The 11,026-nt window shown below is 40.2% G+C and overlaps 1 pseudogene; it reads right to left on the minus strand.

Annotated features, from left to right (window-relative positions):
* Window positions 1-763: 763 nt before the first annotated feature.
* Window positions 764-4,253, minus strand: LOC112866337 (tissue alpha-L-fucosidase pseudogene; annotated as a pseudogene).
* Between the last annotated feature and the right edge of the window lie 6,773 nt (window positions 4,254-11,026).

Genomic DNA, 11,026 nt, shown 5'->3' on the forward strand with positions numbered 1-11,026 from the left:
ATATGAAATATTCTTGACAAAATAATTGAATCTGAATTTTATCAGGCCTCTAGATCTAATTGCCAATTTAGAGCTTACAATGACAGAATAACACAATAAATAGGGACACAGTCAACAAAATCCAAACTGTTGGAAACTCCAAGACAAAATTTCTTCAACGAGAACAAAAACTGCAAGGGAAAAAAAAGAGAAGAGATGATAGGGAAATATATAAATTTTTGACATGCAAATGTATTTATTTGATCATATGTTAAAGGGCAGGAAAGAATCACATCCAGTTTTTAAAATAGCATCCCTGTAAACAGACTGAAATTCAGAGCGACTAGTTTTCTTTAGAAACTTCTAAAGATCGAACATAAGCAGTCTAGAAGCCTTTTCCTTCCCCTCCAGGCTCTTCTACACTTGGGATGAGGGGAAAGAGTTTGGTGACAGTTGATGCTAAATAAATAGCATATGGTGGAGCTTTCCAAACTCTTTCTGTCCCCTCTCATAGGCAACAGGGTGACTCGGCTTATTCTTTAACTAAAGTCATCAAGTAAGCAAGAAAATAGAGAGCAGTTTCCATTCAGATAATTTCCAGAAGTAGGAATGGATAAACTCAGAGCTTAACTGTTGAGTCCTTTCTTTTGCCACCCAGAGTGAGGAGCTCAGATACTTGGTCCATTGAGACATCAATCTAATGCTTTCAGTTCCTTTGATTACAATGTGTTGGAAAAGCCATCTCTGGAGAGGGAAGAAAAGTTAGCTTATTACAATTATGGTGCTATACAAGGAAAATCAAAGCAGCAAACAGCAGGCAGTGTCCCTTTCCTCTTGAACTCCAATAATCAGCTTCAAACTCAACTGGGAGAGCAGATGGTGAGGTCAGAAAAATGAGGAAAACTTTATACAGATCTGTGGACCACTCCAGATCTTCTTGGATTCCCAACACCCTTAACTTTGTAATCTATCTTGATTACTTGAGGGATTGAAGCTTTCGGACTCCATTTTTTGACCAGTGCAGTAAAATGGCATACATAGATGATCCTTTTAAGGTATACTGTGTTCTTTTCTGATTGCACCCTCCAGGATTTAGATGCATAAATAGCCTCCCCTTTGATGGCTAATAAGTGAATATTGCAGCAAGAAGCCTTTCTTGGAAGATTGGAACGATCAGTCCACCTTTAGCTGGTTCATCATTGAGAAGATAGTTGCTTCCCAAACCTACTGTCTAAACCAGTGCTGAAATGGTTTCCAATTCACTTGTAATATAAAGACATGGCCCTGTCACGATGATAATTCCAGGATGCCTTGTGGATGGTGGTGCACATCTCCCATTTGTGATCTAGTAACTTTCCTGGCTTGAATTTGTCCTGACAGTTGTAGTAACATCCATGGTAACAGGAGCATTTCCAACCCCATGGATCATTTACCTTCATCCTTGACAGGGCTATCATCGAAGAGCCAAGAAAGAAAATTTGTAGAGTTGCAATAAGTATTAGGGTATTCTCATTCTCCATCAGACCAACAGGTTAAAAATAAGGTCAAATAGCTCTGGCATCTTTTTCACACTGACAAAATGCTGTGTTCTGAAGCCATTTTTCTTACAAAATAGATAGAGGGGATGGAACCATTCTGAGAGTGAGTGAAAGACTCCACGGCTTATGTTCCTCTTCTGGACATCTGTTCCCAATTCATCAACTCAGCAGAATACGATGGGGATGGGGTTCCAGATCCTGGGAGCTCCAGCTGCAAGACACAGGACTTGGCCTGTTTGTGAAACCTTTGTGATGCTGCATGGTCAGGACTTCCTACTGGCCACATAGCTTGGACAAGTCAGCCCACTCATCAGGGTGGAAGAGGTGTGCGGGGAATGGTGGTCCCAAGTCCACGTGGCTACAGCTGGGCTGGTAGTTGTTTGTCCTGAGGCACTGGTACTGGGGCTGCTGCTCCCCCATCTGGTGCCACCAGGACCACTTGTTGCTCCAGGCCAGCTTCGAGAACACACCCCCAGGGTACTAACTCCCCGTACTTTGCTTCACAGAACAAATCTAGAGTCAAGATTCAGCCAGTTCAGGGCACAGCAGCGTGGCTGCACTGAGCTCCCAGTCAGTGCCCACCCGGCCCATGACCTCCTCCCTGGAGCCCTGATACCTGTCAAAAAACTCAGAGAGACTTTTTTTAAATTTTCTTTTCTTTTTTCTTTCTTTTTAAATTTAAATTTTAGTTAACATACAGTGCAACATTGGTTTCAGAAGTAGAATTCAGTGATTTGTCACTTACATGCAACACCCAGTGCTCATCATTAACAAGTGTCCTCCTTAATGCCCTTCAACTATCTAGCCCATCCCCCCACCGGCCTCCCCTCCAGAAACCTTCACTTTGTTTTCTATCATTAAGAGTCTCTTGTGGTTTATTCCCTCTCATCTCTCCCCATCTTCCTATATGTTCATCTGTTTTGTTTCTTAAATTCCACATAAGAGTGAAGTTATAGGGTACTTCTGTGTCTTTCTGTGACCAACTTATTTTGCTTAGCATAATACACTCTAGCACCATCCACGTCATTGTAAATGGCAAGATTTTGTTCTTTTTGATGGCTGAGTAATAGTCCACTGTGTGTGTGTGTGTGTGTGTCTCGCAATTTGTTTATCTCTTAATTAGTCATTGGACATTTGGGTTCTCTCCATAGTTGGGCTATTATTGACAATGTTGCTATAAACATTGCGGTGCCCCTGTACCCCTATGAATCTCTACTTTTGCATCCTTTGGGTAAATAGTAACAGTGCAATTACTGGATTTCAGGGTGTTCTATTTTTAGTTTTTTGAGGAACCTTCATACTGTTCTCCAGAGTGGGTGCACCAGTTTGCATTCCCACCAACAGTACAAGAGGGTAAAATAAAAAAATTTTGTAAGAGCGAGACAGAGAATGCACACGAGTTGGGGAGGGAGGGGGAGAATTTTAAGCAGGTTGCACATGCAGCACAAAATCTTACACAGGGCTCAATCTTCTGACCAAAATCAAGAATCAGATGTTTAAGCAACTGAGCCACCCAGGCAGCCCTCAATTAGGAGATACTTAATTCAACAATCCTAATGAATGGACCCTGTGTGGAACCTGACCCAAGCAAAACAAATGCTTTGTTATGTTGTTTTGTTTGAAGGAAAACAGGACCAGTATAGTGTTCACAGAAGGAAATCCAGAAGAACCGGGAGCCTTGAGGAAGAGAGGTTGGGAGTGAAGGCCAAGGAGGCAACCATGGGACCTCCTCTCTGCCATACCCACCTCAACCTCATTTAGATCTTGTCTCCAATTAGCCCCTCAATGAAATGTTTTGGTTTAAGTAGAATCTTAGAATAGGGATCCAGAAAAAGATCAGCTCTATTAAACCATGCTCTCCAACTCAACTAGAGATAAAACAAGAGAGAAAGGAGACATATCTCCAAATTCAATTCGATCTTCAGTTATGCTTTATAGAGAACTTATGTCATTCACAAAAGAGATGTAGCTTCCCCAGGGGAGACAGCAGGTGCACGTTTTCTCTCAAGGTTATTTAATTGCTGTCAGGAAGACATATGATTAACAAAACCAAATGCTGGAAATATGAAGTAGAGACAATTTTAAAGTTGTTTATATAGTTGATTACAGTATATCATACAATGTGTTTATATGCCATAAACCTGCCTATCACAAACTGTTTCCACACCTGTGCATCTGCACTCAACAGCCTACTGCTTCACTGTGCATAAATTCCCAGCTGAGAGAATGGCCAGCACCCAGGAGAACACAGTTTTCCTTCATGGCCTCTCAGTCACCTTCTGCACACCAGCTTCACACCGGGGAAGCTGAGGCCTGAGGCCTGGTGACCGCCAGCGTCCTCGACTGTGGTGAGAGGCCTCTGACCTCCACAAAATGACAGGCCTTTGGGGCTCCTCACTGTCCTTTAAGGTATTGCTGTTCAAAACGAGGCCCGCTATTGTAATCTTGGTTACTGTTCAGAGATGAGACAAACACAGCATCGAGAGGAAGCATTTCAAATGTGGAGAGACATTTGGCAGGAGGAGGTTACGTCTGTTGAATCTAATAAAAAATGGGACTTGAATTTTGTGTGTATTGGTTTTATATTCCATTTTAACTTATTTTTATTGCACCTTACAAAATATCAGGCAGTGGCAGTTTGGAAATTTAAAAACAACAACAACAACAACAACAACACTTACCTTTCACCATAGATAATTTGAGAAGCACTGCCTTAGAGTGATGGCCCCCATGCATGCTACATCCCAAAGCTTCCCTGTGACACTCTGACAGTTCCCAAGAGGCAGCCAATGGCAAAAATGTGGACCTAGAAAGATGGTCTTCTGAAGGGTCAAAGGGCCACTCATAGATGAGAAGCAAAAGTCAAATCTGCACATGGGTTAGGTCCACACCAGGGGTTGGTAGATCTCATGAAACCAGTCCAACTGACCCCTGGTCGCAGGATAACACTTAGCCTTTCCAAGAGTAAGAGTGTAGTAATGGTAGCAATAGAAGCAGCAGTGGCCAAGACTTACATAGGACTTAACCATGATGCTGCTACCGTCCTAAATACCTTACATATACCAAATGACGAGTGGTGCCTCTCTTTGGAGTGACGTATATGCATGTCGACACGCATACACTGGGAAGCGTAGCGTCGCGTCTGTTTACAGTGATTCCTTACACAGCCCTGAAAATTTGCTAATGACTGGCCCCTTATTTGAATATGTTAAGACATCATGACAAATATACTAGAGACACTAATCAAAGAATAGAACAATAATATCCAGTAATAACTCCAATAAATAAGAAGTTTGTGTTCAGATATTCATCATAGAGCTCAGCTGGAAAAAAATGTTAATGCAGAAATAGCATCCAATCTTGGAAAGTAGGGGGATAGTTTGAGCTATGTTTTCACTTTTTTGTTGTTGCACTTGGAAATTCTCAGGCAGGAAACAGAGATTCAAAAAATACATGTAAGAGGCAAAGACAACAACACAGCAAAACTTGCTTCCCAGCACAGAGACATTATCTAGTACCCAGTCTTTCATTTACTAGTTCTCCCCACCCACCCAGAAAGGTTATGAGACTGAGGCACAGTTCAGATATTTCTGTACTCTTTGCCCCAATGTTGAGGTTTAATAAATGTTCACATTTTTTGAAGCCCGTATTTCACAAGCAGAATCTATCTGCCCTTTGAGAATGAGGCTTCTTTGCCTCTTACATCTGCCCTCTCCTGGAATCTCTGCTACATCCAGGGCTACCCCACTGCTGTGGGCAGCGAGATTCCCTGCTTGGGTTTGGAGTGGTCAGAATATGTTCATCATACACAGGATTTCAGTCCATCTTTGTAGGGAGGGATCAAGGAGTTCACCCTGGTGAAACATAATTAGAGGAAAAATTAGCTCCTCCCTCATGTTTCCATGGCCCTTATCCCTCCTTGTGTTCTGGGCATGAGCTGAGGCTTGACTTTGTGGGGTTAATGGATGTTCCCAAACCAACACGAACATACATGGAGATGTTTTCTCCCAACTGAATAAAATCTCTCCTTCTTCCCACCAATTTAAAACCTAGTGGGAAAATGGTAATGCTAAAGGCCAATCAATTAATATTCATTGGAATCCCATAACATTCCAAAGCCATGATTCCTGCCCCTAATGAACCATGAATCTCAAGAGATTCTTCTCCACATTAACTCTCTGTGCCCTTCAAGATGAGGTCATGGGTGTAGGCGTCCTCCTGAAGATAGAGAAGAGAAAGAGAGAGCCTCCCAGGCAACTGGGTGAAAGACACAAGGTGAATTAGTGAAAAGACAAGAAGAGAAGGATATCTGTTACTTAGTGGGGATGTTTCCAGGACAAAAAGTCCCAATGTATTTTTTTCTGTTATTTCTTATGTCTCTGTAGTAATAAGAAGTAGGATGATTCCATATAAAGTGCCTTCAAAAACTTGTTGGCGTGTCTGGCTGGGTCAGTCACTGGAATGTGCAACTCTTAATCTCGGGTCATGAGTTCAAGCCCCACACTGAGTGTAAAGATTACTTAAGATTACTCGTCATTTTTACCTTCCCTACAAGAGATGACAAGGATATTAATATCTCCATTTTAAAGATAAGGACACCAAAACTCAGGAAGAATAAGTCTTTGTTCCCACAGTCATACATACTGGAGCAGAGCCAGCACCTTAATCGAAGTTCTGCTCAGTATTCTTTTAGGTGCCTGGTTGGCTCAATCTGTAGAACATGTGACTTTTGATCTTGGGGTCGTGTGTTCAAGCCCCATGTTGGGTGTGGAGCCTACTTTAAAAAAATAAAATGAAATAATAAATAAACTCTTAAGCTCAGTGCTCTTTTACCATCATAGCTGTGCTTATGATCTTTCCCTGGATTTAATATATCCAAAACTGAATTCTTTATTATTCCTATAAATGTTTCTTCTCTCAACTTCTGTGTAAGTCTGGGAGTTATCTTTGATACTTCATTCTCTCTCACTTTCCCAAACCCAACCCATCACCAACTTTTGGCAATTTTACCTCCAAACCCCCCTCTTGCTACTTCTAGCTACACTGCATGGGTCAAGCACTCTGGTCACTTATTTGTTAAATGCATGTCAAAGTGGAATGAGTCCAATTAAGAATGTCACCAGGAAGACAAAGTAGTTGGGAGATGAGCTGGATTTCCATTTATTTATTTATTTATTTATTTATTTAGAAGACACAAGTGAGGGAGGGGCAGATAGAGAGAGGAGAGAGAGAGAATCCCACGAGGAGCAGAGAAAGAGAGGGAGAGAGAGAGAAGCAGGGTTCCACCTCACCCAAAGTGGGGCTCCACCTCAACCGACACGGGACTCGAACTCATGAACTGTTAGATCATGACCTGTGCCAAAGTCAGATGCTTAACTGACTGAGCCACCCAGGTGTCCCTGGATTTCCTTTTAAAAATAAGATTTTTTAGAAGTTTCTTCAAAAGAAAATAAGGAAAAATTAAGCTTGAGGTTCACCATATTTCACTTGGTTATATTGGGAAGGATAAGTTGTAGCCATGGTAGTCTGAAATTTGCGGTTTAACTTCTCTGAGTGCAACTGAGATCTTTTCTGGAACAGGACAGTTTCAACCAAATGCATTGTGGTTTAATAACAAAAACAAGTAATGCTTTAGATGATCTACTTAATCACGCTCAAAGCTGGGAAAAAAATATTCCTACAATTTTATGGATTGATGTGTATTTATTTTTGAGAGAGACAGACAGACAGATTGCAAGCTGGGGAGGGGCAGAGAGAGAGGGAGACAGAATCCGATGCAGGCTTCAGGCTCTGAGCTGTCAGCACAGGGCCCGATGCGGGGCTTGAACTCAGGAACTGTGAGACCATGACCTGAGCTGAAGTTGGATGCTTAACTGTCTGAGCCACCCAGGCACTCCTATAATTTTATGGATTGAAAACTGAGGTACAGAGAGGCAAAGTGACTTGCCCAGGGTTACACACCAACTAAGACTAGAATCCAGAATACCCACACCTACATAGGTGTTTTTCCCCTGTCGGCTCTGTTAACCTTTTGGATGCATTCTGTTCTCATATTTTAATGCTACGTCGACTCAAACAATAAAAGGAATGTGAAGGGCATTCATAGGTTTAAGCTGAAGTCTGTGGCACAAACAACATGGCCCAGAGACCGAAGTTCTTCTATTGTTGTTCTAGAGACAGTGTGTGTGCTCCAGAAAATCAAAAGCAAAAACCTTAGTAAGAAATTGTCTTAAAGGACAAGAGTGTTAAAAATAACTATAGCTACAATAATTTGGCATTGAATACAGAATATTAAAAGAGGTAAGTTGTGATATCAGAAACATAAAAGGGAGGAGTAAAAGGGTAGTTTTTGCATGTAATCCAAATTTGGTTGTTAATATAAAATAGATCGTTACATCTATAAGATGTTTTATGTAAGCTTCAAGATAACCAGAAAGCAAAAATCTCCAGTACATTCACAAAAAGATAAAGAGAAGGGAATCAAAGCAGTCCGCTGTGGAAAGCCATCAGTTCACAAGGAAGGCAGCAAGAGGGGTAGAAAGGAACAGTGGGACTACAAAGCAGCCAGAAAACAATAAGATAGCAATAGTAAGTCCTTACCTATCAGTAAGTACTCTAACATAAATGGATTAAATTTTCCAATCAAAAGGCATAGAGTTTCTGGGTGGATTAAAAAAAAAACAAAACACCAAACTATATGCTGCCTGTAAGAGACAAAGTTCATACTACCCAGAGCCATCTATAAATCCAATGCAAACCCTATCAAAATTCTATTGGCATTTTTCAAGAAATAAAAAAAAAAATCCTAAAGTTCATGTGGAACCACAAAAGATCCTGAATAGCCAAAGTAATGTTGAGAATGAAGAACAGAGCTGAAGGCATCACCCTTCCTGATTTCAAACAAGATTACAAAACTATAGGAATCAAAACAGTATGGTGCTTGCATGAAAACAGACACATAGACCAATGGAATAGAATAAAGAGTCAGAAATAACCCCTTGCATGTAGAGTTGACTAATATTTGACAAGGGAGCCAACAATACTCAATACAGAAAGATAGTCTCTTTAATAAGTGGTGCTGGGAAAACTAAGATAATCACATGCAACAGAATGAAATTGGGCCCCTATCTTATACCATACACAAAGATTAACTCAAAATGAGTTAAGGACTTAAACAGAAGAATGGAAACCATAAAATTCCTAGAGGAAAGCATGGGGGAAATCTCCTTGACACTGGTCGTGGCAATAATTTTTTGGATATGACACCAAAAGTATAAGCAACAAATGCAAAAATTAATAGTGAGGCTCATTAAACTAAAAAGTTTCTGCACAGAAAGAGAAACAACCAACAAAATAAGAAGGCAACCTATGAAATGGGAGAAAATATTTGCAAATCATATATCTGGTAAGTGATTAAAATCCAAAATACATAAAGAACTCATGCAATTCAATAGCAAAACAAAACAAAACAAAAATCCAATTTCAAATGGGCAAAGGAACTGAATAGATATTTTCCAAAGAAGATATACAAATAGCCAACAGGTACAGGAAAAGACGCTCAATAGCACTAATCATCAGGAAAATACAAATCAAAACTACAAGGAGCTATCACCTCTCACCTTTAGGTGGCAATCATCAAAAAGACAAGAAATAACAAGTGTTGGTGAGAATGTGGAAAAAAGGGAACCTCTGTGCACTGTTGGTGGGAATGTAAATGAATACAGCCACTATGGAAAACAATATAGAGGTTTCTTAAAAAATTAAAAATAGAACTGCATATGATCAGCAATCCCCCTTCAGGGTATATATTCAAAGGGAATGAAAATAGGGTCTCGAAGAGATACCTTAACTCCCATGTTCACTGCAGCGTTATTCACTATAGCCAACTCATGGAAACACTCCAAGTGTCCATCAAAGGATGAATGGATAAAGATGCGGTATATGTATATACTGTATACAATGGAATACCATTCAGCTAAGAGAAAGAAGGAAATCCTGCCTTTGCAAAAAACATGGATGCACCTTGAAGGCATTATGCTCAGTGAGATACATCAAACAGAGAAAGACAAATCCTGCATGGTATCCCTCAAATGCAGAATCTTTAAAAAAAAAAAAAAAAAGTCAAACTTATAGACATAGGGAGTAGAATGGTAGTTACCAGGGGCTGGTGCATGGGGAATGGAAAGATGTTGGTCAAAGGGTACAAACTCGCAGTTATAAGATGACTAAGCTTGGACGGATCTAATGTTCAGCCTGGTGATTATAGTTAACCACACTGTATTATATACCTGAAAGCTACTTAGAGAGTAGACCTTACAGGCTGTTGCCACAAAAAAAGAAATGGCAATCGCGTGAAGTGATAGAGGCGTTCACTGATGCCACGATGGTAGTGATTTCCCAGTATAAATATCTCAAACAAATATGTCATACGCCCTTAAACCTATACAACGTTATATATCAATTATATCTCAATAAATCTGGGGAAAAAGATCTTTCCTTTATTGGTAAAATGACAATTGTACAGGGAAAAACTCACAATGACATATTTCCATAACATTCTCTTACACACTGGTTCTCTTTGCACTGGATGTAAATGCTTCTTCAACTGACTGTTAATGTTACCGATCTCCTCTCTTCAAAATCTTTTCAAAATATGGTCCTTCTTGGAATCAGAAGCCATATATTCTAAAGAAACTCAAGAAGGAATCTAAAGGAATTTTTCCAATTTACTGTTCTATATAGGTTGAGTTGGGTCACTACAAAATAAAATCTTTTTTGGTCAGCTCTGGGTAACCTAGGCAAAGTATTTCTTTTCTCCCCACATGTATGTTGTTGAAAAATCTGCCATAAGCTTCCCCAAAGCTGGGTCTTAATGCTAAAGTACACTTGTAGAACTGCAAAGATAATAAGAAAAAAAAATCTGTCAGTGATGTAGACGAAAATGAATGTTAGAGCCATTCCCATGCAGCAGAGAAAGACTCCAATGTTTACATAATCCCAGCGTGCATGTGTGGCTTCTTCTACATTTCCCTGCTAAAACTCATCTGGCTTTGCTCAAGATCTCAAATGCAGTGAATGTGAGGCAGCACCTAATATTTATTCATGCCATTGTCAAGAGCATCTTTGCAGTTCTTGCCAAGGTCTGCCGTTGAATATGTTTATCCAGCTGCGTGGCAAAAGCATAATACACAGTCATCATTTTACTCAGTCACCTACTCAATAGTTTCTTCTATGATTAAATTAACTCATAAATATTACACTTTTAATGCCAGAAAGCCATGGTTCATCCGGCCGGTTGAATACTTGTTTGTCCATTTTCTAATATTGCTGGGCACCCATTTATTTCATGATGGAGTCTGAAAGAGTGAATATCATTGCAATTACTTAATATGCACAATAAACAGAGCAGGATGCTTCCATGTGCTCCTTTGCTAGGTAGTGCAAGGCCACTGGAAGAAATTTTGTAAAAAGCACCAAGGACCTGTGGGAGCTGTGTTGGAAATGGTTTT

Source organism: Puma concolor, chromosome C1 (assembly GCF_028749965.1).
Source record: "Puma concolor isolate L17-30 chromosome C1, mPumCon1.1.hap2, whole genome shotgun sequence".
NCBI classification, from domain to species: Eukaryota; Metazoa; Chordata; class Mammalia; order Carnivora; family Felidae; genus Puma; species Puma concolor.